Source organism: Pan troglodytes, chromosome 15 (genome assembly GCF_028858775.2).
Source record: "Pan troglodytes isolate AG18354 chromosome 15, NHGRI_mPanTro3-v2.0_pri, whole genome shotgun sequence".
In the NCBI taxonomy this organism is placed as follows: Eukaryota; Metazoa; Chordata; class Mammalia; order Primates; family Hominidae; genus Pan; species Pan troglodytes.
Genome location: NC_072413.2, coordinates 95955088 through 95982426, shown reverse-complemented (window position 1 = coordinate 95982426; position 27339 = coordinate 95955088). Strand labels below are relative to the sequence as shown.

Here is a 27339-nt window from a genome sequence, read left to right as displayed (position 1 = left end):
ACGGCATTGTGGGGCGACAGCCGGAGGGGCTGCACTGCACCGAGCTTGCACAGGGCGAGGCGGGGGCAGGACCTGGGACCCAGCCACCCCGGAGGAAACCGGAGAGGAAGCCAGCTTGGTCTTGCTCTCTGCCTCGTCCCAATCCCCGGCTCTTACCAAATGCAGGTAGGACCAGCTAGGCCAATTTGGTGACCGGGTAGGGCTTCAAGCTACTAGGTGGGAAATTGTCCCTACAGTTTTGCTTTCATTTAGTCGAAATCGGGCCTTTTCAGAGGAGAAACAGTTCTCCACTCTCTTGCAGTAGTTTGGGCCTGAGTTTCAACAGTCGGATGGGGCATTTCTATTGAGTTCTCTGCTGTCAGTCTGAGCTTTCCTTGATAGCTTGGCAATTGTTCTGTGTCTTCTCTCTGAAGCAGCTGAGTCCAGCACAGGGTTTCTCAAACCCTGTCGTGCACACATGCCACTTGGGAAATCTTGTGAAAATGCAGGTTTCTGAGTCTCCCCGGGGAAAGGGGAGAATTCATGTTGCCAAGATCAGAACTGACTAGAACTGCTTACGTTCCACATTATGACTCCAGACTGGAACTTTTGTGAATTCAAGGATGTTAGGCTCTGGAAAAGTACATCTTGATGATTTGCTGTCAGAGGGAAAAACAATTCAAAGAACTCAGCATTCTCCACAATATGTTGACAAAAATAAGGGGGAAAAAAAACATCAAAGGCATGGGTCACTTTTTATTTTTTCGAAATGTACCAGCTATAAGCAAATTAAAGAGGAAGAAAGGGTCGTATTCTTTGTATACAGAACACCCTCCTGCAGAGTGAAAATTCAACCCTAAAAAGATCTTCTAATATACTTGAGGGGCTGAGAGAGAGGATGAGGGAGGACTTTGCCTTTTAACTTTATATCTTGTGTATTGTTGATTTTTCATGATGATGCATTTCTTTCATAATTAAAAGAAGAGGCAGCAGCTGCAAGACGGCCCAGGAGCCTTCTTGGCAGTGACCTTCCCCAGGGCAGGCCACCAGGGTGGGGAAAGTATGGACTTTGAAACCACTTTGTCCTGGAGTGGAAGCAGGCTCTGGCATTAAGCTTGGGGAAGTTGGCTAACATTGCTGGGCCTTTGCAATTTCATCTGTGCAATGGAGAAATGAGGCCTTCATTGCGGCACAGCTGTGGGTGCCGCAGACATGTTTGTGCGGGGCTCATACCCAGGGGTCCTTAACAGGCGTTTGAAAAATTCAGAGTCTCTCTCCGATGGGGTTAGGACACTATTCCAGATAGAATTTCACCCCGGCAGACTGCTTCTGAGCACAGATATGTTCCAAAACCTCCGGATAGGAGCTAATCACTTTAGAAGTCACAAAGCCTCTGTTCATGATGTTAGAGGAGCTCCCCAAAAACGAGGCCTTGGGGAATAGCAGTGAATTTTCTCTTTCTTTTCAAATGGCAAATTTATACATATGAAAAGTCTAAATGACATGGCAAATAAATCACAAGTAGTCATAATTTAGCCGGCCACTTTTATTATGAAACAATAAAAAGCATGCAGTCGGGACGATGGAGGGAGATGCAGGCTGTGTGGCCCCTGTGCAATTAGGGGGCTGATACTTCCTTCATATCCTAAGTTGGGATGGCATGTCGCTTGCTTTGTGGTTTGGAATAATGCAGAACTGGCTGTTTCTATCACAGAAAGAGGGAGAGGGTGTGTGCCGCTAAGAATCAGGATATATCCAGGAAAATTTCACTCCAAGAGGCTTTCTTGAATCTCATTCCTAACATGTGGGCAGATGATTGTCTAAACCACTGAGGGATGATGCTGGAGGTAAACATCTAATTAATTAAAGAAAATCTCCTTCTGCACCCCAACTCCAAAAATGCCCCGCAGTTGAGAAACACTGACACACACTCACCCACACTCACACACACTCACCCACACACTCACCCACACTCACACACACACTCACCCACACACATGTACCCACACTCACACACACTCACACATACTGACACATACACTCACACATACTCATCACTCACTCACCCACACTTTCACACACACGCACCCACACTCACACACACACATACACTCACACACTCACCCACACTCTCACACACACACTCACCCACACTCACACACACTCTCACCCACACTCACCTACACTCACACACACTCTTACACATGTATTTGTAAAAAAAACTCCCTGGTGACTGAGTCCTTCGGTCCATCTGCCTTTGTTAATTCCAGGTTACAAACACCTTAATCTCCATCACCCTTCTTCCAAGAATGTGTGACCACAACCCCTTCGCTCTTCCAAGCAACGTTTTCTCCAACTTAATATTCCGGTGCTTTCGGGAACATTTTAAAATAAACCATTTTGGCACCTTGTCAAAGTCTTGTCTAAATTCCTTCATGACAACCACTCTCAGTGAGATTTTTAAAACCAAAGGGAGTTGGGGGCAGGGAAAAGAGGAGTTCCCCGTTTAGAGTCCTAATTTTAAACAGTATCAAATAAGAATGTATTTATTTCTCCCGCCCCCTCTGTAGTTCCCTCCTGTTCCCACAGGGTATCCTCAGCCCACCTCTATCCTTCAGTCCATATCTTTATTGTCCCTTCCATGGGGTCTGGTCATCTGGGTCAGTGGGAAAGGGTCACTGGCCATTGGACAAAGAAAGGCTGGGCAGGGATGGGGCCTCGGGCAGGTGTTGAAATGTAGTTCCTGGTGTTTGGTAGTAATCACTGCAAAACAATCCTGTCTGCTCCATTCCTATCAACAACCTGCTCTCCTTGGTCTGTTGCTAAGAGACCAGCCTGTTGTTTACAAGATCCTTGGTGGCGTAGACTTCCATAATTTATAATTTATTATCTTAGTGTCAAAACTTGTGTTGGTTTTTATTTTATTTCACCGTAGATCCAATTATAGTTAGATACAACAAAGGTCATGCATCTGCCGGTGGCACAGTGACTGCACCAATAGTATCCCTCACCACCCCTAAGTTTAGGTGCTGCAGAAGAAAATGCTATTATTAACTGAAGATGAATATCATTTTTTGTCCATTAACTTCATGCATTATATGAGTGTTCAGGTCAATGGATTCCCTCAGGATTTGCTCACTACTGAAAACATGTTTCTGTCCAACCAAGAAGGAAATGAATTGAAATGATTTCAATTATCACAAGAAAGGAATTGAGTTTTCTTGTTGTACAGTTCAACACGTATTGACTCAACTCACCAATCCTCTCCCCGCAAAGTTCAGGGCCATAGACATTTATCCAGCACTAGACATTACTCTGGAACCACCGTAGGGTTTTGTGGATCCACAAAACCACCTTGTGAGGACATTCTCTACTTAGAATAATTCAATGAATTCAGAAAGGAAGTGATGGCACAGAAGAAAGGGTCATTGAAGTAAAACAGCTCAGTCTCAACATATCAGCTAAGAGAAGAAGAGAAACAGTAAAAGTGTTAAGATCATTGCCAACATGTATTGTATCAGGCACAAGGCTAAGTGTTTAATCTGGAATAACTTATTAAAAGGTACTGACAGATCTATGAGGAAAATTCTAGTATTAGTCTCATTTTTACAGACAACAAAATCAGAGCTTTCTACCTTAAGTAAGGCACTCAACGATGCCTAGCTATTAAGTGACAGGATGGAACTCAGGCTGAGAGACTCTAGGGCCATTTTTTATTCTCACAGAAATTTTTAAAATATGTATCAGCCTGGGCTTTGGAGTTTTTTTGTCTGTTTAAGAAGAGTCCCACATACATTTGATGAAACAGGGCAATGAGCATAGATTCCAAAACCTTCCACATTATCCTCTACAGAGTCTTCATCATCTCGTAGAAAACACAGAGCATGAGAAATTTCTAGGAAGGGCATTTTATTTTCCCCGTCTGAGGGCCTGGAAAATTCTAATGCCATTTTACTGGGAATTAAGCTTGTTATTTTCCAGAAAGCAATTATGGCAATATTTCATACCAGCATTTTGCATCACTTAATTCCTGCCTGCTCCCTGGTGGGTCATGGACAGGACAGAATACTGTGCACAGATCTCCTGAACCCTCTCTGGTTGGGGTTGGCAGACTCATTTTTAGTACAGTGATGGAAAGAGATGAATAAACAAGCTAGGAACTATGGACCATCAAAGAAGCAGTCATGACATTGACGATGACTGAACCACTTCTCAGGCCTGTCTATTTGCTTTTCCTCCCCCAAGCAGGACATCGTTCTCATTCAGAAGAGCAAACCCTTAGACTGGAACCCACGGGCAGACCCCAGTGAATAAAGGAGTGGAGTGCACATCCCTCAGTTTATTTTCTGAGGCCACTTCTCTGAGACTAGAACCTTCCTGAGGGTGCAGATGGGGTCCTCTTCATCTTGGTAGCTGTGCACATCCATTTAAGATTCAGAATCAGTAGTTTGGGGTTCAAGTTCTTATCTATCACTTAGCAGCCTCGTGAACTAAGGCAGGTTTTAAACTCTTACGTTCCTAGTTACGACATTTGCAAAAATGGTGATGATAATACTGTCTTCTTCACAAGGAAGAGAGGATTAAAATGAACAACAAATGCAATGTGAAATTGGAGATGGAACTAGATAAAAGTGATTAACATCATTACTCAAATGCCAGGACCAGTAAAATGCCTGACAAACAATAGCCTCTCATTCAGCAGCATGTGTAGCTATGAGATCGTAGTCAGTCTATGTGTGCCAACACTATGAAGCATTGGGATCCAGAGTTGGAAGACAGACCATTTCTGCCAATTGTTCACAGCACATGGAGGAGAGGAATGTGTAAACAGTTACCCAGAAATATACATACACTTCTATGGAGACCAAGATTGAGACGTGACCTGTAACGCATTAACTTTTAACTCTTATGCCTCATTTTCTTTATCTGAGAAATGACTCAGTCATCATTAAGTCATGACAGCTTCTTTGATGGTCCATGGTTTCTAGCTCATTTATTCATCTGTTTCCATCACAGCAGTGAAAAGGAGGCTGCCAACCCCAAGCAGAGAGGATTCGGGAGATCCATGTATGGTACTCTGTCCTGGTCATGACCCTGCGAGGGACATAACTGCCTTGTCACCTGGACAATTGAGAGAAGAATATCACATGCCATGTTTCACTCAGGAAGCACTCAGTGCCTGTGGGGGATGGGAAGTGAAGAATGTCTGGGGACGCTGTCCCAACTGATCCTTTTTCACTGGCTTTTAATGGGGGTTTCTAGAAAGAGAAGCACTTATTCATTGATAAAAATAAAACATAATTAGACACAGCCTCCTCTGCCCCTCACGTGATGGAGTTTTCAGCAATATCAAGAAGAACCACCATACTGATAATGCAAATCTTGATTCCCTCTGCTCCATTACACTCCCTTTTAGTCTCACTTTTGGTCCATAGCAATTTAGCAAGCTAAGGAGTCTGGAAGTAGTAAGGTCAGCCAACTGTTTCACCAGGGTGATGCCAGATAATACCAGACAGTGTGATCAATGGATAAAGGGAATGTGAATATAAAGAAGAAAAAAGCCCCTTGGCAACCAGAATGAGTTGGGCTAGAAATTGAACTCAGCAACTTTTAAAATCTGACCCACGGCAAGGCAAGCTTCCTAAAGGTGACTTCATAGTGTCGGCATTAGTGTTGATTATATCACGTGGGTTAAGGTCTTAGAACAGAGGAGATGTTCGGCAGAAGGCAGCTGCCCTCCCTACCAAAGACTCTGAAAGACATGATGCTGTCAGAGGTTGTGCCGTGGTCTATGATCATGGTCTCTGATTCAACTCCAGAAAGTCAAATCGAATCCATCGCCAAGATTTGGTTAGCCCTTCATCTCCTCTCAAATTCCTAATATCTGGCCAATGCCTCTACCCACTGCTTCTGGTTTTTTGTTTTTTTATGGAAATAATAGGCAACAATGATCAGGACTAGGTTCATTTTAATTCAACTATCCCTTGCTGGACTCTAAAACTGTCCTCCTCTTGTCTTCCTGGAAAAACAGAATTGTCCTCCCTGTTGCCCAAGACAAGCCCCAGAATACCCACCCCCTGAATCCCCTGCATTAATATCTAAAGCATCATTTGATAAGACAAGACTCAGGCTTCTTAGCACAGACTTCCACTCCATTCCAAATCCCCATGTGCCCATATCCTCCCAGACACCCCTCCACCACAAACCCATTGAACCTGTGAAATGGAATTTCTTCTTGTTCTTCAAACACATCATGTTGGGCCATGACTTGGACTTCACATATTCAGGTTCTCATGCTTGGCATGACTTCTTTCCCAGAAAATTCCTTTTCAGCCTTCAAGACATAACCCTAGTGTTTCTTTTTCTAAATCCTCCTGGCTTCTCTGGGCAGTTAGGTCAGGTATGTTTCTCTTATTCATCTCTGTATCAAAAAAGCTGAACCCATAATAGACTCTTAGTACTTGTGCCCTGACCTATCCCATTATCTTGAAGAATATTCCTGGGTCCTGCCTGGGACTTCCTTAATAGCCCCTAGATCTGGGTTTCTTTTTTGCCTCTTTCAGTGTTCTTCTTATTCTCCTTTCCAGGATTGTCTTTCTCTCCTAGCCATTAGATGTTGATGTTCCTCAAGGTTTGCCATAGGCCATTTAACATATCATAAATAATTTTTATATTATCTCATTTACATTATCTCCTGGGATCCCTCTGCTTCCCAGACTGCATTAACCACTCATGGTGATGACTCTGGAGCTTCATTCTCAGCCCTGATTCTCCATAGACTCCAGACCTTTGCATTCATATATGTGATGACTGTCTTTAGACTTGGCCATATCACAGAGCCTTCAAACTAATATCTTTGGTTGGGCGTGGTGACTCATGCCTGTAATCCCAGCACTTTGGGAGGCTGAGGAGGGCGGATCACTTGAGGTCAGGAGTTCAAGACCAGCCTGGCCAACATGGTGAAACCGCATCTCTACTGAAAATACAAAAATTAGCCGGGTGTGGTGGCAGGTGTCTGTAATCCCAGCTACTCGGGAGGCTGAGGCAGGAGAATGGCTTGAACCCAGGAGGCAGAGGTTGCAGTGAGCCGAGATCTTGCCACTACACTCCAGTCTGGGTGACAGAGCAAGGCTCCATCTCAAAACAAAGAAACAAACAAAAAAACCCCAATATGTTCAAGTTGACTTTACTTTAGTTCCCCTATAACATCTTCGTCCCCAAATCTTTACTCCATTGTCAGTGTCCCCTGATTAATGGCATTACCACATACTTGATGCCCAACTGAGAAATTTAGATGTCTTTACCTATCTTTCCTCAACACCAACCCACCCATCTCATTAAAAAACGAGGCCTATGGATTCTATCTTTTCAATAGTTTTCATTTTTTTTTTCAATCTCTCCAACCCACTACCATTTTCCACCATTCTCTCAGTCCAGGCCTCATTATCTTTTTTTCTGGACTTCTACAACAAACTCCTGATTTATCTCCTACCTCTATTATTTCACCCTTCCTGTCTATTCTCTATTTCAGGGCCAGGACAATCTTTACAGATCTTTACAGGATGATCAAAACACAAACTTTATTGTTTCATTTTTATATGTGCGATTTCCCAGTGGCCCCCCTTGCTGACTTGAGGTAATTCTCAGAAACCTCTGCCTGAATCATAGAGATTTTGGTCTGGTTTCTAAATAGCCTGTAGTCTCTGAGCCTTGCACCTCTGAGCCTTGCAGCCATATTGGACTATTCTTAGTCTTTGCACTGGGCTCTTCTCTCTCTAAGTCTTTACCTTCCACCAAATACACTGAAATGTGTATTTTTGGACAGATTATTAATGTCCTCCTTTTTATTGAGATGAACTACAGGATTAACTTAGCAGTACTTGGCTTCAAAAAATGTTATATCAGTCTCTTTCCCCATCAATCTGATTTTTCATCCTCTTTTCTTGGATTTCCCTGAGTTCACATCTTCTGAATTGTACTTGTTTCTTTTTGAGGCTTATGTAGGGGCTTGTTTCAAAGAGATACTCTATATTCTATCATGGCTGTAAGAAACTTAGGAGTCCTGTTCTATGCCCAAGGCTCTGCTTGTTGAATATACATGTAATTGAGCAACACAATTGGGGCTTCCTATTTGATGTCACGTTGCCATAGTAGGCAATGATGAACTATCCTAGCAGATCCTCTAAACTATTCTTTCACTGATTGCACATGATTCCTCTCTTCCCAATGTACTTTTGACAGTTTATGAGAGTAGATTTTGAATCACCCCCCAGATCTGAGTTCTTCCAAGGGAAGTAACTCCACTATGTTTTTGTTTAAGGTTTTCTGTCAGGCAAACTACATGTTAGCATCATACATTTGTTCTGTTTTTTTGTTGTTGTTGTTTGTCTTTTTTTTGTTTGTTTTTGCAATTCTAGACCCTTGTGTCAGAAAGAGCAAATCCTCTAGCCCTTTGATCTTCACAATCCTTCAATTATCTTTCTGGTTTCCTTCTGTTGTCATTTAGGGTAAATACATATATTTGGTCTTTGTGTCCATCCATGAAAGGTAATCTCACTCTTCTTTTAATTATTTTTAGATCCGTTGGCTGAATGCCTTTTAGTCTGCATACATGCATCTCATACCGCACAGCCCAAATTTCTACAACTTGTCCAGGTGCAGTCTCCTCAGAACTACAAAGCAAGAAAAGATCACCTTTGGGCTCAGGAACTCACAGTCGTTCTCCCTCTCCCGGAAGGCACAATGACCAGGACAGTACCGAGCTTTGCAGCCATATTGAACTCACCATCAACTCAGCACATTCAACTCAATCAGTCAAAATCGCCTTTTCCTGCTGGTAAATAACACTGAAATGTAAGTGCCAACTGTTAGTCTTTCTTATCTGCAGTCTTCTTCCCAAGTTTTTATTTTATGTGAAAGCATTGTGTTCTCAGCAGTTATTTTGGTCTCCATATTTTATAGCTAACCCCTTTGATTTAAAATATTACAGAAGGCTCTGTTCCATCCCTTTTTCTTCCTAAACTGATTTTTGCAAAACCCTTAATCTGGGCTTGAAGGAAATACAATATTTTCCTACACAATTTTACTTCTTTTTTTTTTTTTTTTTTTTTTTTTTTCAGATGAGTCTCACTCTGTTGCACAGGCTGGAGTGCAGTGGTGCAATCTCGGCTCGCGGCAACCTCCGTCTCCCAGATTCAAGCGATTCTCCTGCCTCAGCCTCCCGAGTAGCCAGGACTACAGAAACGCACCACCACATCCAGCTAATTTTTGTATTTTTAGTAGAGACGGGGTTTGCCTGTGTTGGCCAGGCTGGTCTCGAACTCCTGACCTCAGGCGATCCACCCACCTCGGCCTCCCACAGTGCTGCGATTACGTGAAGAGGAAGAATGAGAAATGCATCTGAGCCTCACTCCACCAAAACAACACACTTTCCCACCTCTCACTCCACTCCAATGAATGTCTATGAGTTTTCAGACTCCCTGTCAATGGTCTTAGGTAAATGCAGTAGTATCTGCTTTTTAGAATTTATAAGACAAGGGCCATGCTGGGTGCAGTGGCTCATGCCTGTAATCCTAGCACTTTAGGAGGCTGAGGCAGGCAGATCACCTAAAGTCAGGGGTTTGAGACCAGCCCAAAATGGCAAAACCACGTCTATATTAAAAATACAAAAATTAGCCGGGCATGGTGGCATAAGCCTGTAATCCCAGCTACTCGGAAGGCTAAGACAGGAGAATCGCTTGAACCCAGGAGGCGGAGGTTGCAGTGAGCCAGGATTGCACCACTGCACTCCAGCCTTGGTGAAAGAGTCAGACTCTGTCTCAAAAAAAAAAAAAAAAGAAGAAGAAGACAATGGCCAGTGCATTAAAATGAGCAGAAAATTTTCTGTCAGGTATCCTTGGATCCCCTTCCTCTCCTGCAGCATATTGGGCTTACTTTTGCTCATTCCCTCATGCCTTAGCTTCTTCATCTGTCAAATGGATAGAAAATACTCTTTCAGTCCTTTGTGTAGGAAAAAGTGATAATGGCTCCAGAAGTTTCCTGTCAACTCGGAAGCACTATATAAACAAATCAGACTGCCACCAGTCATCAAAAAAGGAAAGCCTAATACCTCAGACTTATAACTTGTATAGTAAATTTCTAGTTTAAGTTGTTCAACTAAAAAAGTAGAAGACATTTGGTTAAGAGAAAATGAGATTTCAAACACATTATGGTCAAGTTTAAATGGTATTGTTTGTTTCATTTTGCTAATGGAAGAAGGTCTAGTATTTTTCAAAAGTCAGTCATTGGGAACCAGCCCTTAATTGCAGAGTGTTATGGAAAGATCCATGGTGTCTAGGGTCTGTTGGGGAATTTGAGGAATTCTACAGCAAGAGCATTGTGCTCCAAGAGTACACAGCAGAGCTGGGGCTGTCGCAATCCCATAAAACAGATAAAATCGGACTCAGAACACAGCTGTATTAGTCCATTCTCACACTGCAATAAGGACATACCTGAGACTAGGTAATTTATAAAGAAGAGGTTTAAGTGACTCACAGTTCTGCAGGGCTGGGGAAGCCTCAGGAAACTTACAATCATGGCAGTAGGAGAAGGAAACACATCCTTCTTCACATAGTGGCAGCAAGGAGAAGTATGAGTGAAGTGGGGGAAAAGCCCCTAAAAAAAAATCAGATCTTGTGAGAATCACTATCATGAGAACAGCATGGGGGTAACTGCCCCCATGATTCAATTACCTCCAACCAGGTCCCTCCCATGACACAATATGTGGAGATTATGGGAACTATAGTTCATTATGAGATTTGGGTGGGGACACAGCCAAACCATCAACAGCTATCAACAGCTTTGTTAGCATCCAGAGAAGGCTGAAAGAGGAAGAAGAGAAAGATGTGGGGCCAGCACAGAAGACTTCCTGGAGTGACTGTGGCCCCACCTGAGTGCACAGGGGTCACAGCAGTCAGAGAGCATAGCAGAGAGAAGGCACTCCTGTGTGAGACCTCCAGGTGAAACTGGGGTGGGGGTGGAAAGAGTATTTATAAGAGATGAATAAACAGATTAACAAGGAATGAAATTTATTGGGCTTTGAAAGTCAAATGCCATAGCAGCTTGAATTTGATCATTTGATCTGTAGGGAAAATGGGGAGTAGGGGACATTGGAAGGTGGAAAGGCCTAAAAAGCTCACCTTGAAAATCCATCAAGACATTCTTTAAATTTAAATGTAAAACTGTTACTATACCAATACTTATGGCCCCTTTTCCGAGAAAGCCCTCCCCGTGTCTCTTCCCTGCTAATTCCTGGCCATCTTTCTGGCCTTAACAAGGTGCCGTTTTCTCCACCAGCCCCACCCAAACATCTCTCCTTCTCACAGAGGTGGGTCACCCAGAGTGGTCCAAACTTCCCTCATCAAAACAGCCTTTACACATCCTGTGGCTTACAATTTCTTCCTACCCTTGTGACCCTCCTCTTCTTTCCCTATTTAACATTATGAAAACTCTCATCAGTTTGCATTCAATGAATCCTCACCTACTCTGTGCACCTTGTCCCACAAGCCTCCTCTGATTGTAAACCCTCCACAGAGGTCTCGGATGACACCTTGTGAGCCACCAGGCTGTGGGGAGACTCCTCTCTTCCCTCATCAATGTCTTTACCCAGTGAGGTTAAGAAAGCCAGGGCAGGCTGAACTAGGAATTCCCTTGGTTCTAACAGAAAATATGGTCACTTTAAATGACCTAATTGTCCTGTCTAAATACTTCTCTCCTGGGATAATTGAAAATGCTCTTTTAGTCTAGCTCACAATTCCTCGCCTCCAAGCCCCCAGGGTTCCAGTGGGCGGGCGGTGGGAGTCCATTAGTCACTCACCTTCTGCCCTTTCTGGTCTCAGCTGGGCTCTTATCACCTGTACCTGGGCCTCCTGGTCTCAAGAGGTCCATGACTGCCTCTCTGTAAGCTCCAGCAAAAGATGGTGAGGTTCAAGCAATTGCCTTTCTTATTCTAATGAGCCTTGCTTCTAACAGAACATGAGAAGGGTTAGTGTGAGTACTCCAGAAGGAAAGAAATTAAAGGAGAGAAACAATAAATTAATGTAATAGAGTGGGCAGAAAAAAATGCTTAGATATGAGATATTCCTGGTTTAACTACATGACTTTCACATGTGATACGGTCTGTCACACCTTGAGCCTCCTTATCTGTAGAATGAAGATACCAGTTCACACTCTGCTGTGAGACTGGAATTTGTATGTGATGCACCTGGCATAGTGCCTCAGACACAGGCCCTAAAATTGGTACCTAGTCCAATGGTGGTTGTCATTATACCAAAGAGTACCAATGACTTTAAAAGCTGAGGTTTCTAGCCTTATCAGGACCCACATCTAGAGAGGGTAGAATTGTATTTTCCATACCTATTAGAAGTGGAGTCCTCCAATGTTTACCTCTTGGGCATTTTATAGAATTGAATGGTTTGAGGGGGCACTGAGACCCACCCCCTCTTCAGGTTACTCATACACTGTGTTGAAAATAAAGAAATCCATCTAAAAAAGGATAGGTGAGTCCTGCTTGCAATGGCCACTCTTAGAAAATATTAAGCCACTTCCCTGGATAATAAAGGAACAACAGAGAAGTGAACACATTCATGGTAGATTCTCATCCTAAGAGAGTAGCACTAAACCCTCTCCCTCCTGTTGTCAATGCCTCTTCAATTTAAAGAATGAACTGCACCTCATAAGAATTGAATTTGCTTATTGATTAATCCATATATATGCAGCACTTAATACCATAAGCCATCATGCTGGAATACAATGTGCTCTGAACTACAGGTGTCTAGTCATTTTAAGTATAAAAATTAGGTAATTATAGCCAGAAGTATTCATTAAAATTTGAAAGTAGATAAATAAAAGAGAACATTGATATCTAGTCATTAAACTTCTACAAATAAAATGTGAAATGAGAAAAAAATGAAACAAAACAAAATCCTTCCTATTATCTTCCCCTCAAATCCCTTTTTTTTCCTTATGAATCAGATGCGGCATCTCCAGGGAATAGTTATTTCTTCCCTCTATGCATGAAGCAGAGCAGGTTGCGGGGGCGGCGGTGTCCACCCGGGAATGGGGGAGGTCCCTAAAGCAGAAGGTGGCTCCATCATCTGCAATTCCCATCAGAAACCTACCTCAAAGGCTATAGGTCAGACATTGTTTATGGGGTAGGGAGAAGGGCAGGGCTCGGGGGGAGCCCACAGTGTGTGATTCTCAAAATGTTGAAAAGGCCAGAGCACAAATACATCTCCACAATTACACTTTGACTTTCTATATGTGCTGTTTGGAGTCTGAGGAAGTCAGAGAGAGAGGGTGGGTGCTGAGCCTGTGCTGGCAAATTCTTCAGTGAAATGGGAAAAGACAAGTGAATGGTTAGTTGTCTCCATGTGGGTGGGTGCGGGTGGAAGGGCAGAGCTGGGAGATGGTAGGATTTCAACATCAGTTGAAAAAAACAGGCCACGCAGGCTCCCCCCAGACCAGCTGATCTTCCCCCAGTGAATTCACCAGGGAAAAGGGATTTGGAGGCAAGTTCTCATTACTAATTTTGTTAAAAACCCACCTGCGAACACAGTGAAATGAATAGTCCCTGGGACTTGGGGGTTTTGGCTGTGTGCTCAGGTGTAGACAGACCTTAACCTCATCAGCTGCTTGACTTCGGGGCTCTTGATAAAATATGAGGTGTTCTTCAATATAAGGGGAATATGGATGCAGCTAGAAACCCAGCCCTGAGCTTGTGGATGGTCACCCCAGGCCAGCTCACAGTACCGATGTGAATCATCTGTGAGCAAATGATAATGAATGACAAAAAAGGCTTGTATGCAGAGGCAAACAACCTCAGGAGGTTATTTTCACTACCTTGCCCATATTTATATGTGGGGTCATGCATCTGTTAGGACTTTCTGTCCGTGGCATTTATTATCTCACGTTATATCTGAACATTTCCGAGGTTTCTGGCTACAGAGGAGGCTGATCAAGAGGCTTAATCATGTCATCAAGGACCTGGTTCTTCTAAGTCTGTTCTTTCTGTATCCCTTGGTGTTGGCCCTGTCCTCAGGCTCCATGCCATGCCTTCCTCAAAATCCCCAGCTCTCCTTTCACTGCAGCAGAATGATTGCCATAGCTCTGTTCCTCACATCTTTCTATCACTCCACCCATAGACAAGGAGGGTCTACTTTTGTGGCTCTGTCTGGTGACCAGTCTCTAAGGTGATGCCCAGTGATCCTTGCTTCTTGGTATTCACACCCTTGTGTAATCTCTTCCTTTTGAGTGTGGGACAGGCTTGGTGGCTTAATGATTGAGATGTCAGGTCCCAGATTAGGTGATGGTAGATGGTGACATGCTTTTGTTTTTCCATCCCTTCTCTGACTGAGTGAGCAAGCTGCCCTGTGGAGGGCTCAGGTGACCAGACACTGAGAACAGTCTCTACCCAATAACAAGCAAGTAACTGAAACCTTCAGTCTAACAGCCCAGGAAGAACCAAGCCCTCCAACAGCCCCATGAGTGGGCCTGGAAGCAGACCCTTTCCTGGCCAAGCCTTGGGATGGCTGCAGGTTTAGCTGATACCTTGATGGTAGCCTGGGGGTAACCTGGATGCAGAAGTCCCAGCTAAGCAACCTGGAATTGCTGACCCACAAAACCTCGGGGATAAAACATGCTTGTTGTTTTAGTCCAAAAAGTCTTGGGGTAGTTGTTATGCAGCAAGATATAATAAGCACACTCCCATAGAAAAGGAAAGGTGTTTCTTTTTTCAAGTTCCAAGGTGTTTCTTTTTCCAAGGACCGCATCCTTGATTCTCCTTGGCTCTGAATGCTGTATGTACGTCTCTAAACCAAAGGTTGCATTCAGAGATAATGACTTTGAGATCTAGAGACAGGAGGGGCCTGGATTTGTGATAGAAGGAGCTGGTCTTCTGTCTTAATGTTCCCTTACTTCCTAGCTGTGTGCTGGGATGAGTCACTGAGCCTCGCAAAAACTCCTCTTGCTCATCTATGCAGTAGCAGGTGAAATTATGTCCCCCAAAGAAACCAGGCCAAGTCCTGATCTCCACGCCTGTGAATGTGACTTTATTTGGAAATAGGGTCTTTGCAGAAGTAATTGCGGTCATCTGGATTTAGGATGGGACCCTAAGTCCAACAACTGGTGTCCTTGTAAGAGAGAGGAAAGGAAGATTGGACATACGCAGACATAGAAGAGACCACAAACAAGAAGGCCATGTGAGGATGGAGGCAGAAATGGGAGTGTGGCAGCCGCAAGCCAAGGAATACCAAGGACTGCCGGCAGACACCCAAAGCTAGGAGGGAGGCATGCGTGGGATTCTCCTTCACAGCCCCCAAAGGAAGTAACCCTGCTGCCACTTTGATTTCAGAGTTCTGCCTTCATACTATGACAGAGCAGGTTTCTATTGTTTTAAGCCACCGTGCTTTGGTACTTTGTTATAGCAGCCTTAGGAGGCTGTTAATAACACATATGGGTAACAATAATCGGTGCTGCTGTGAGATCATGGATGCACAAGTCAGAAGTCTATATATAATAATTGTAGTGACCTGATGGCCAGGGCACACCTATTCTATCCCTCTCCACAATGGGATTCAGTGTGCCAAGAAATGACCTCTTTGGCAGAGGCTGGAAGAGTTCAGATGTGATGAATAGAGGTGGATAGCAAGTTTGAAAGCAGTTCAAATAGAAAGCATTGGATTTGGGGCCCAATGACCTGGGCTCACTTTCTTCTGACATTAGGCAAAATTGCTTCATGGCAATCAGCCTCAGTTTTGTCAATGCATGTAATAATAAACCAAACTTAAAACATTGTTACGGGGGGGGGCAGAAAGAAGAGTGAGAGGGTAGGAGAGAGAAAGGAGGGAGAGAGAGAGAGAGAGACAACGAGAGAATGTGCAGTTTTCTAGCACTTTGTAAATGTCCAGTAAATGCTTCTGTATTCACTGAGCTATACTTTTGGTCTGTCTTTATTGACTGTCATACCGTCTGGCTCAAGGCTGCCCCATCATTCCTGGACACTGTTGATGAACTATATTCACAGACTAGACATTAAAAAGTGCACTTGATCATGTTACTCCCCACTGACTGGGCTTGGAAGAGGAGTAAGGGAAGGAGGCAAAGATGAGGGTTTAAGTCCACAGCTTCTTGGTGGCAGTGACCAATAAATGTGACCATCGCATGCTTGTGCTTAAGTTATTTTAAACATTCCCCATTGTCATAAGGACAAAATTCAGGTTTCTGTGATCTGGTCCACTTGCTTACTGGCCTCATCCCCCTTATTCCTCTCTTGTATTTTAGTTTCTGCAACACAGCCTGACCTGTGCTGATTGAATCAGGTTCTGCATTTTCAATTATTATGCCTTGGCTTCTATTATTGCCACCAACTGGAATGTCCTTTCTCACTGACCACCTTTGTACTCTGCACACTGGTCTTCCCTCTCTCTTTCATGAGCTCTTTTTCTATCCCTTCCTCCTTGCCACCAAACCCCTAAGAACCACTAATGTTTTTTTTACTTTCTTGATATTTTAGCCTTTTCCAGAATGTCTTATGATTAGAATCAGAAAGCATATAGATTTTTAACCACCTTTTACTTAATAATATGCATGTAAGTCTCCTCCATATCAATATTATTGCTGAATAATATTCCATGGTACAGATGTACCACAGTTTGTTCATTCCTTTACCTATTGAAGAACATCTTGATTGCTTCTAAATTTTAGCAATTATCAATAAAACCTTCCATGAATATTTGTGTGCAACTTTCTATGTGGACATGAGTTTTCAACTGCCTGCCTTTTACAATTAAGCTCAAGTGCCACTTCCTCCAGGAAGCATTGCCTGATTCCCTGGGGTCTGCAACATTGATCTCCCTCCTGTTTCCAGTACTCCAATGCACCTGTTCCGCCATAGCACTTAGGGGACTGTACTACACTAACTGTTCCCTGTGTGTCACCCCAGTGAGACTGTGGGCTCTGGAATGAGAGTCCATGCATCTTGGCTTCCACAATACCTATATTAAGTGGTCAAACATATTTGTTCACCTAAGCTTTGACTGGGTTTTCTTTCCTTGAGCCAGGTCCATCATTTTTTACCCAGTGCCTTTAAAGAGGCAATTCCTGGAGTTAGGTATCAAATAAGAAGCAAGGTCCAAGTGGTCCTTTGTGGGTTGTGACTTCTGGATCACAATTTAAGTGTGATATTAACATTTGGTGAAAAAAGGCAGGACTATGAAGCCTTAATGGGTTCAGAAAGGGGGAATTGGGGAGAATAGCAGTAGTCGTCTTCTGGGAATACTCACTGGTGTTAGTTACCCAGAGAGCAAGTCAGCCCACTAGGGTTCTGGGAAGGAACCAGGAGCAGCAGACAAGATAAAGTTACAAAGAACGAATCAAACATAAAAACATAAAAAAAATCAGAAAGGTTTTGTACAGATGTTAGAAATATAACACAAATTTGGCTCTGAGTTTCCCGGCAGCCCAAGCGCAGAAGGAAACATGATGAATTCCAATGCATGATACTCGCCAGATTAAAAAGGGAAAATGTCCTCAAGAAGCCTTTCTGTCCCCTCTATTGAGCCTGGAGATTTATTTTTCCCCCCATGGGTGTTCATTAAAGGAACACTACGGCATGACATGGAATCCTTATCCTAACAACAACAGGCCATAGAACATTATTCTTTTCTTCTATTACTCCGTAGTGTGGGAAGATGGGATGGTAAGAACAAAGTCTGTCTCTGGAAGCACGGGTGCTGTCTCTGAAGACAAATTGATCGTAACACAAGCAGACCCGGTGGAACGACCTCCATGCTGAACCCTCAGCTCCCCCTGCATTTGGACCATGGCCTGATGGAAGGTGCGAGAAACCCTGTGACCACGTTACAGCACAGGGGCAGCTTGGCCAGGCCACCCCTTGGGCCTAATTTTTCTCCCTGGCCAAAGGGGTCAGACTATTCCAGTGCTGTCTGCTCCCTGGCCTCCAGAGTAATCAAACACACATGTTTGGCGCTCCACTAATCAGGGAATGAAATAAAGCTAGATGTTTCCATATGTTGATTCAATTTACAAGCAAATGTAAGTGTCAGGTAGGGGGCACAACAGTAAGGGGTGAGCAGTGAAGAAATGGTTCCACAATGACGTTTCGTAAGGAGCAAAAAGATGAGGAAGAAAAGGGGAGACACATCTTTGAAGGCCAGGCCCTGTGACAATTTATATTTGCCTATATATCTGTATCTCTCTCTGTCTTATCTAATGAAATACCAACAACAACCTGAGAACAGTTCTGTCTTCCGTCACAGATAAAGAGACTGATCTCAGAGTGGTACAGATCTACAACCACGTGAAGAATTGGATTTATATTCATCTGACTCCAGAAAGTTCCTGAGATTCCTCTGCTTCATCATCTTTCCCATGCCCTTTAAAACACGTTATCAAATAGCAACAGGTGGTGCAATAACTAGACAAATGATTCTCAGCCTTTTTCTTTGCCATTAGCACTCCTGGAAGGAGACGTGTTGGACACGTTTTCCTTGTCACCACCCCATGAACCTTCCATACCACAGGTATACTGTGTATTCGGTTATGTATCATCTGTACACCTGTTTCTAAAACACAGAAACAGTAAGAGCCCCCCATCCAAGAATCCATTTTAATCCTCTTGGGTGTGATGTCACCCCCCAAAAATGCATATGCTCTGGAGTCAGTCACAAACACATTACGAATGCATGATCACTTAAGAATGTTACCAAAGTTTATAAATTTGAGATGATAATTCTATGTTATTTAGTTCATTTTAGAGATAAGTAAGAACCAGAGATTCCAGAGAGGTAGACCAAGCTGACAGAGCAAGGAAAGGCAGAGCCAGACATGCAGCTGAAGCATCTGAATTCCCACTCTAGTGCTCCAGCTTAACCTGGATGATCAGTAAATGGTTGCTTTTCAATGTGCTCTCAACACTTCCCACGCTGCCTCCTTCATTGATAAAGGAATGGTATTTTGGGAGAAACCAGAATCTGCCCTGGGGCAATAGAAAGGCAGCAAAGCAACCTGCATTCAAGTCTTTGGGGGATTTTTTGGAAAGCAGAGTGTATTAGTCTGCTATTGCTGCTGTAACAAATTACCATGTATTTAGTGGCTTAAAACAACACACATTTGTTGTCTTAAAGTTCTGGAGGTCAGAGCCCAAAATGGGTCTCATGGAGCTCAAATCAAGATGTCAGAAGGGCTGTGTTCCTTTGGAAGGCCCTTGGGGAGAATCTGTTCCATGCCTTCTCCAGTTCCTGGAAGTCACCTGCTTGCTTTGGCTGTGGGGCACTTCCAGCAACTGCATCACTCTAACCTCTGCAACCATAGCACGTCTCCCTTTTCTGACTCTCACCCTCTTCTTTCTTTCCCTTATAAGGACGATTGTAGTCCAGGATAATCTCCCCATTTCAAAATCCTTTACTTAATCACATCTGCAAAGTCCGTCTTGGCCTATAAGGTGACATACTTGCAGATTCCAGAAATTAGAATTTGGACGTCTTTGGGTGGCTGTTATTATGCCTGCCACACAGACCAATGCATACACAATGTGACCAATCCATCATGATTTGTCTGAGACTATATTGGCTTTAAAGCTGAAAGTTCTGCATCCCAGGAATCGCCTCAGTCCCAGGCAATTCAGGACAATTCGTTGTCACCCTATGTGCACCTCCTATGTGCTCCTTCAACTTAGAGAGTTGGTGTTTTCTCTCCTCTTCAAAGGTCTAACTCCTTTTCACCTAAAGAGTACACAGAGGCTGGGTGTAGTGGCTTAGGCCTGTAATCTCAGTGCATTTGGGACACTGAGGCAGGAGGTTCACTTGAGCCCAGGAGTTTGAGACCATTCAGGGCAACATAGTGAGATCCTTTCTCTACAAATTTTTTAAAAGATTAGTTGGGCATGGTGGCACATGCCTGTAGTCCCAGCTACTTGGCAGGCTAAGGAGGAAGGATCCCCTGAGCCCGGGATTCAAGGCTGCAGTGAGCTATGATAGTGCCACTGTACTGCAGCTGAGGCAACAAAACGAGGCCCTGTCTCTAAAAATAAAAAAAAGAAAAAAAGGCTGCACAGAATAGACTGATGGACTGAAGGCTCTGCCCTTATCAAATATTTACTAAGTAATAATTATAAGTTTGCCTCCTACACTGGGTGACTTCTCAAATTCCAGGTTGAGGTCATATTCATTTCTGCTGTCATAGGGTATTGTTGGGTCCCTGGTGCTTATATGTGATTTGGGAAATGCTTGCCGATGTGAATTGAAGAGAAGGATAGACAAATGCTTGGTTGGGAGGATGGCAGGAGATGGTAATGGGTAGATGGGTGGATGGATGAAAATATGAATGGATGGCTAAGAACGATCAGTAAGCTGGGAGAGCATCTCAGATCCCAACAGCATCTAGGCACAAAGCAATTTATATTTAATTTGCACCATTGTATGTCACCCCAGATGGGGAGAAAGACAAGGAAATGAAAAGAGAGAAGAGAAGGAAGGAAGGAAAAGAGAAGGGATGGGAAGAAATGGAAGAGAAGAGAAAAGAAGGCAAAAGAGAAGAAAGACAAAAGACAACCAATGAGATAAATAGAGAAAAATAAAGACTAGAAAAGGAAGAGGGGAAAGGAGAGGAGAGGAAAGGAAGGAAAACTCATGGGTGGTCCCCAGCTTAGACCACATGCCCACAACCAGCTCTGGATCCCAGAGTTGGGACTATGCTGGAATTCCAGAGGAAGAGGCATGCAAGCCAAGCACAGGCCATTCCATCAGTTCTTCTAAATTATTTCTCCAGTCCAGGCCCGCATCAGGGAGAGCATGTCTGTCGTGCATTTTAATCTCAGAGTTCTGGGCTGGTATTTGTCAGCCCCAGAGGAAAAACCACTTTTTTTTTTTGCCCTTCTCACATGCTGGGCAGGCGTGTTACATTTTTTTTGGCTGTGAAGGCACTAAGTGTTTCTTGGCAGCATGTACGTCTGGAACTCAGCCTCTTCCCAAGTCAGAACGACCAGAGATTCAAGATCAATGGGTGTAGCTTTCAGGTGGGTTCCCTCTCCAGTGCCATCTTGGGGAAAGGCAGGAGGACTTTTGATTTTCCACTTTTCCAGCTGAGACTCAGCTCTCTTTCCCGAATGCGCATACGTGAATACCTCGTCTATTTCCATGAGCTTTCTCTTTTCATTATCGCTTCACCACCAATGGAGAAAGATCAGTAGAATATAATGTTGAAGACTCAGAGTCCTTGGAACTCTTTGGCATTGACAAATCGTGTTACAACAACCTCCTTTGCGTCTTAAACAGCCTGGCATTCTCACATTCAGCTTGGCAGCCTCATCAATATTCTGGAGAGATCTGAGCTCAAGGCCATCAAATATGACACTTTGGTTGTTTAGTCGGGAGTGAATCTACTGACTGTGGCCTTAGTGACACCAAGGCTGGCATGTTGTGTTTTCTCTCAATTCATGGGCTTTTCTGATGTGTCTCTCAAATCCAGCCCTGGTGAGGGGAAGAAAAATCACCCAGACCCAGCTCTGTTCCGTAGGAGCTGCATGATTTTGAGAGAGTCTCTTCCCCTTTCTGAGCCTCAGTTTCTCCACTGGCATGGTAAGGTGCAGTTTGGACCAGGTAGTTTCTAAAGTCTGTTACATTCCGGCATGCCCAACTTCGTTTAGGATTGCTCTGAATGAATGAGTGTCCAGCCATGGTCAGGCCGATAGCTAGGGTCAGAAAATACAGTTTGCCACATATGCAGTCAAGCGTTGATATAAATTGTCTGCCTGAATCCTGGCTTTGGTTGTTTGTGGATCAAACCATGCCCCGTGTGTGCACAGTAATGATTGGTTATGGCGACCATATGTCCTGGGTTTCCTCGGACAGCCTTGATTTCAAAATTCTGTCCCATCGTCAAACCTTGTGTCAGATCATGTATCTCGATTTTTGATTCAGAAAATATGGTCACCATATGGCAAATGCATCTCCACCACTGTGACATAGACGACTTGTCTTCATCCTCCTGCAAAGCTCTGTCTTATTCTCCCAGGCAGACAAGGATGCATCTCCTCTCTGTGCCCACTCCTGTCACCACAAAACCTTCAATCTATCACTTCCATGTCTGTGTCCTGTGCTGGACACCAGGCTCCCTAAGGGCAGGAAGAACATTTGGTTCATCTTCATATTCTTAGCACCAGCTCTGAATAAACTAAAAGCAATGAGTCTGTCACATTATACAGTAGAAATCTTCCTGAAAAGATGGGGGCGTACATTTTTAAATTATAATCTCTTCTAAATAGAACCAGGAAACTTAGTACTCAAGGAAGAAATCATACATTTATTTTTTTCTTTCCTTTCCTTTCCTTTTCTTTCTTTTCTCCAAATAATTATTTCAGATCTTCTAAAAGATCTGGACTTGCATATGCCATTTGCTAGGGGGGAGTAAATCTTGGAAGCAGATTCTCCTGGCTGTATAGGATTCAGTCCACTCATGGCCAACAAACTGAGACATCAGAAGAGAGAATTCACCATTTTAAATCTGCAGTCAGCTGAGACTCAGTCCTGCAATTATATAATTTCTTGTGAATTTGTTTCATGAACTAAAGAAGGCAAAGGCTTTTTCAGGGTTACGAGGGGGATAAAGTCCATCTTACGGCCCTTGGAGGAAAATCTTAGTCACCTTTCTTATAGTTCCTTTTTCTTGGCTGCTTTTAGTGCTAGCCCCTTTCTTTGAGTACTTTATCCTTCCTGAACTCTCTAGACATACGTGTCTCCAAGCTCCTCTCTAACCCAGATTTCACTCTGGCAGCCATGCTAAACTTTGATCCAATGTTGTCCATAACTTCTACTTATTTCCAGAGTAATAATAATACTTCACAGCATACCACTCAAGAGCGCTTATGGTTTGACCACCATCTATTATTTTACACCTTAGATCCTCAAAAGACCCATACACCAACACCTTTTATCCCAGAAAAATCAAGAAATCCAGTCATTTTTACTATTGCCAATCCCAGAAAATAGCCCAACTCACTCTCATAGCTCTGAGTCTTTGCACAAACTCTTTCTTTTCTCTGGGACGAGTTCCTGCCTTCAGGTACCTTGGCACACCCTAGCTGTCTTTCAAAATCTTTTTTGATTATCCCTTTTATTGTGAAGGCTTCTCTCATTCAGTAAATACAGATGATGATGATGATGATAGTAATAACAACAATAATAGTGATGATAATGACAAAACTCACATGTGTTCAGCAGGAATTATGTGCTGGGCTGGGAGCTAAGTGCTTTTCAGACTTTACCTGATCTTACATTTTATAGCAGAAAAGAAAATTCAAACCCAGAAATATTTGCATAGCCAAACTAAGTCCAAGGACACATAGTTAAAATAGGGCAGAGCTGAGGTTGGGACCCATTTTCTGTCTGACCTCAAAGTCAGTGTTCATAACTACTACATCCCACTTAGGCTCAGTCAGGTTCTAGTTTGGACCACTTCATACCCACAGAAGGTGCCTCTTGCTTGATCATCCTCATGTTGACCAGCCAGCCTCAAGGATCTCGAGGACAGAGGCTCTGCCCTATAAATCTATTCTTCATTAGTCCTTCCTATGGTCCCTGACACACGGTAAACATGCAATAGAGTTGGCTAAAGAAATGGACACAAAACCACTCTTCCATCTTGCTTCATTTTTGCCGAGAGGAACATCTCAAGGTGAATATATAGACACCTTCCACTAGATCTGTACATATATTCAAGCTCACACTTCAAAAGGGCCACCATAATCAGCAAGCAGCAAATATATCCTAGGCTGCTTCTAGCTGGAGCATAAACAGAACCCACCGAGGCTCTTCACTGGCATAGCAACTCTGTGCTCCCTAGAGCCTAAAGCTGATGAAGAAGTCTGCAAACCTTACCTTTCCAAAGAGCCAATGCCTAGAGGATGACAATATTAAGTCTGAATTCAACGAAAACTAACAAAGAAACAAACAACCCCAAAAAGTAAACACAAAAGAAATAAAAACACTTTGGGAGGCCTAGGCAGGCAAATTGCCTGAGCTCAGGAATTCGCGACCAGCCTGGGCAACACAGTGAAACCTCATCTCTACTAAAATACAAAAAATTAGCTGGGCGTGGCAGCACGTGCCTGTAGTCCCAGCTATTCAGGAGGCAGAGGCAGGAGAATTGCTTGAACCCGGGAGGCAGAGGTTGCAGTGAGCCGAGATCACACCACTGCACTCCAGCCTGGGCAACAGAGCAAGACTCTGTCTCAAAAAAAAGAAGAAAGAAGGAAAGGAAGGAAGGAAGGAAGGAAGGAAGGAAGGAAGGAAGGAAGGAAGGAAGGAAGAAAGAGAAAGAAAGAAAAAGAAAGAAAGAAAGAAAGAAAGAAAGAAAGAAAGAAAGAAAGAAAGAAAGAAAGAAAGAGAGAAAGAAAGGAGGGAGGGAGGGAGGGAGGGCGGGCAGGCAGGCAGGCAGACAAACAAAAGCCCAAGTCATGACTGATAGAAGCAGTTTCACTCTTTGACTTGATTTAAGGGACAGTTTCACTGACACAGAATCTTGTCTGGTCCTTTGCTTGAGATTGGCAGTCGAAAGTTCCCTAAGAGGCCAAACCAAGTGTACACGAAGCCTCATGCAGTGAGGGAATGGACAAAACACACACATCAATCAACAACTGGCAAAGTGGATCTGCCTTCAATCACTCCACATCGGCAAAGAAAATCCAATCATTTTGACCATCTAGACAGGGGAGATCACAACTAACTTTCTGACTGGCTCAGTTTTGGCAGCACTGTCCCAGCTCCCTATGCTGATCTACTAATATAGAAAGGTCCCACTAATAGACATATTCTGTTCCTAATACGCTGCAACCTTTCTTTTGCCTCTCTCACATTTCTCCTGATGGAATAAGGTTCACCAAAAGTCCTGGAGGCTCTCTTGGATCTGATTCCGTTGTCCATCAGATTTCCGTGGTCCCTTGAGGGAAACAGGCCATTCAAGAACTACACATTGTGACTGGAGGAAATACTCCACACCAGCCCTGTCTCTCTGTGATTATGTGTATCTCCATCCTGTTCTACTCTGAGAAGATTTCAAAGTTGGAAAATCATAGCATTTCTGCTAACTGCCTACAGTGCACCTACTGTGTGCCTACTGTGCACCTACTGTGTGCCTACTTTGATGACGGAGCTGAGGAAAGTGAAAATTGTGAGCTTGTAGATCTTCAGCTAGAGGTAGAACCATAAATATAAGCCAAGATTAAGATAAGAAACAACAACAGGATCAAAGTGGCACTTGTACATCAAGTAATGGGCTATATAGGTCCTCCTTAGAATGTCAGAGAGAAGAAAGACCCCCAGCAGAGGGGCCTCAGTCAGTCATAAGTAAGCAGAGAAGCTGTGGGAAAAAGGTCAAAGTGGATATGGAAGTTCAAGGCTTTGTCCAAACAGAGATATTAGAGACAATCCAGACCAGGAGGAAAAATAAAAGTGGTTGGGGTGGAGAGGGAGAGAAAGGGGAAAGGGGAGGGGAGGTTGCATATTCAGCACTGTTCTCCTAATCTTTATTATACTGGCTGCATTTGCTTTCCATGTGGCCTTCACTCCTCTGGATATGAAATTCTTTGAAATAAGAAAGGAAAGGTCAATTCAGTTCAATACCCCAGCACCCACCATAGGTCCTGACTCATAGGAGTCCAGTAACCTTTAAAGGCAAGAATAAAGTAATGATGGATAGATACATGAAGTATCTGATCCTGGCTCACATCATCCCCTGGAATCCTCTCCAGTCCCATGAGAGAAAGGATGAGCATGGAGAGGTGTGCACAGCACTTCCTCTGCCATGTGTGTAAGCCAGGGCAGGTCATTCCTTCAAACCCCAGCCATTATCCAATGGGTTGTTGAGTTAGAGGAGATGCATTTACACTGGCACATAGTAGGTATTCCATAAGCAGGTATGGCTATGTTTTCTCCTTTTCTGGCACCCCACCTGGACTGTGATAGCCACCACCTACGGGAGAAGTCACCAAAACCAATCCTAGGTTAGAATCAGATGTGTTAGTATCAAATGGAAACCTTTGTTGATTACAGTGAATGATAATAACTTTATCCTCTCTACAGTTGCTCTTCAGTGAGTACCTAATGTACGCAAGTACAATGCAGAGTGCTTTTGTCCATGATGACATTGATTTCTCACAATAGCCTCACCGGGCACAGAGACTTGGAGCCAACATTGGCCCCACTGTACAGATGACAACATGGAGGAGTTGAGAGAGGAAAGGCTTTGTCCAAGGCCACCCAGCTAAGAAACAACTCCAAAACCCATGCCTGTCTCTAACATTCTCTGATCTAATTACCATTCTTTAGGATAGATGAGGTTTTATTCTGATGTCCACATAGAAATAAGGACCCTCTGCCCTTTATAGTTCTGCTTTAGTTGCCTGTCACTTATAGTCACTTTTATTTTGTAACATCTATTAACATCATGGCAATTTCTCCCATTTTTTTCACTGATTCATGGCTACAGAGCTCCTGGATGCAGGTCTGGGGCATAACTTGTCTTTGGATTTGAGAATTGCTTCATCTGGCATGGTATGTTATGCAGAGGAGGAACTCACGGATAAAATGAACCGTTGTGTATCTCCACAAATATGGGCATATCTATAAATTGGCAAATTGAATGCCCAATTCAGCATTTTTTTTAAATTTATCCCTGCAAAATAAAATAAAGGTCAGATGCTATAGTAGGATTCAGTTTGCTTCTTACCCCACTATTTCACACCTCCTATACTCTCATATTCCAAAACTCACACCTATTGAACTAAAAAGGGGAAAAATATGCCTGTCTCCTTTTGGTCTGATCAGTTGAAATCTCACTAAACTTTTCATCCAGGTCTGGTCTGAATGTCTTTAATTTGGCTAAGAAACACCATGCTTACTTAAAGTTGGATAACATTATCTCTTACCTGAGGATTTCCTCTCCTGGAGTAAATCAATAAATGTAATAGTAAAATTGCTAATCAAAAGTAAAATACAAAATAAAAGTAAATCATCCAGGCAGCCTAGGCACTGAGTTGTCAGGAGCAGTGTCTTGAAGAAACTCTCTGTCCTGCTTCAGTCTCTGAGCTGGCTTTCGTGACTTTGTGACACTGGAATCTGTTGTCTCTCTGAGTGCTACATAGCTCTTTTGTAAGGGGGAATTCAACTATCTCTTAGCTTAGGGTGGTTCATTTTCTTTCACAGAGTTGCCCAGTATTTTGGGCATTGGTAGCAGATGATTTTATCCTTTTTGATGCAAACTACCAGTAGGCTGTAGAAATCCAGGGAATAAGCAAATATCAACAGCTGA

General features: G+C 43.4%; 1 long non-coding RNA gene across 2 annotated transcripts; it reads left to right on the top strand.

Annotated features, from left to right (window-relative positions):
• LOC100615368 (uncharacterized) lies at positions 1 to 24419 on the top strand. 2 transcript variants are annotated; one of them, XR_674241.5, is made up of 5 exons: positions 1 to 165; positions 4996 to 5626; positions 8558 to 8832; positions 17697 to 17851; positions 18294 to 24419. It is a non-coding gene; the product is annotated as an uncharacterized LOC100615368 (long non-coding RNA). The 2 variants fall into 2 exon arrangements; XR_128743.7 differs by lacking the exon at positions 4996 to 5626 and having other exon boundaries at positions 3 to 165.
• The last annotated feature ends 2920 nt before the right edge of the window (positions 24420 to 27339 follow it).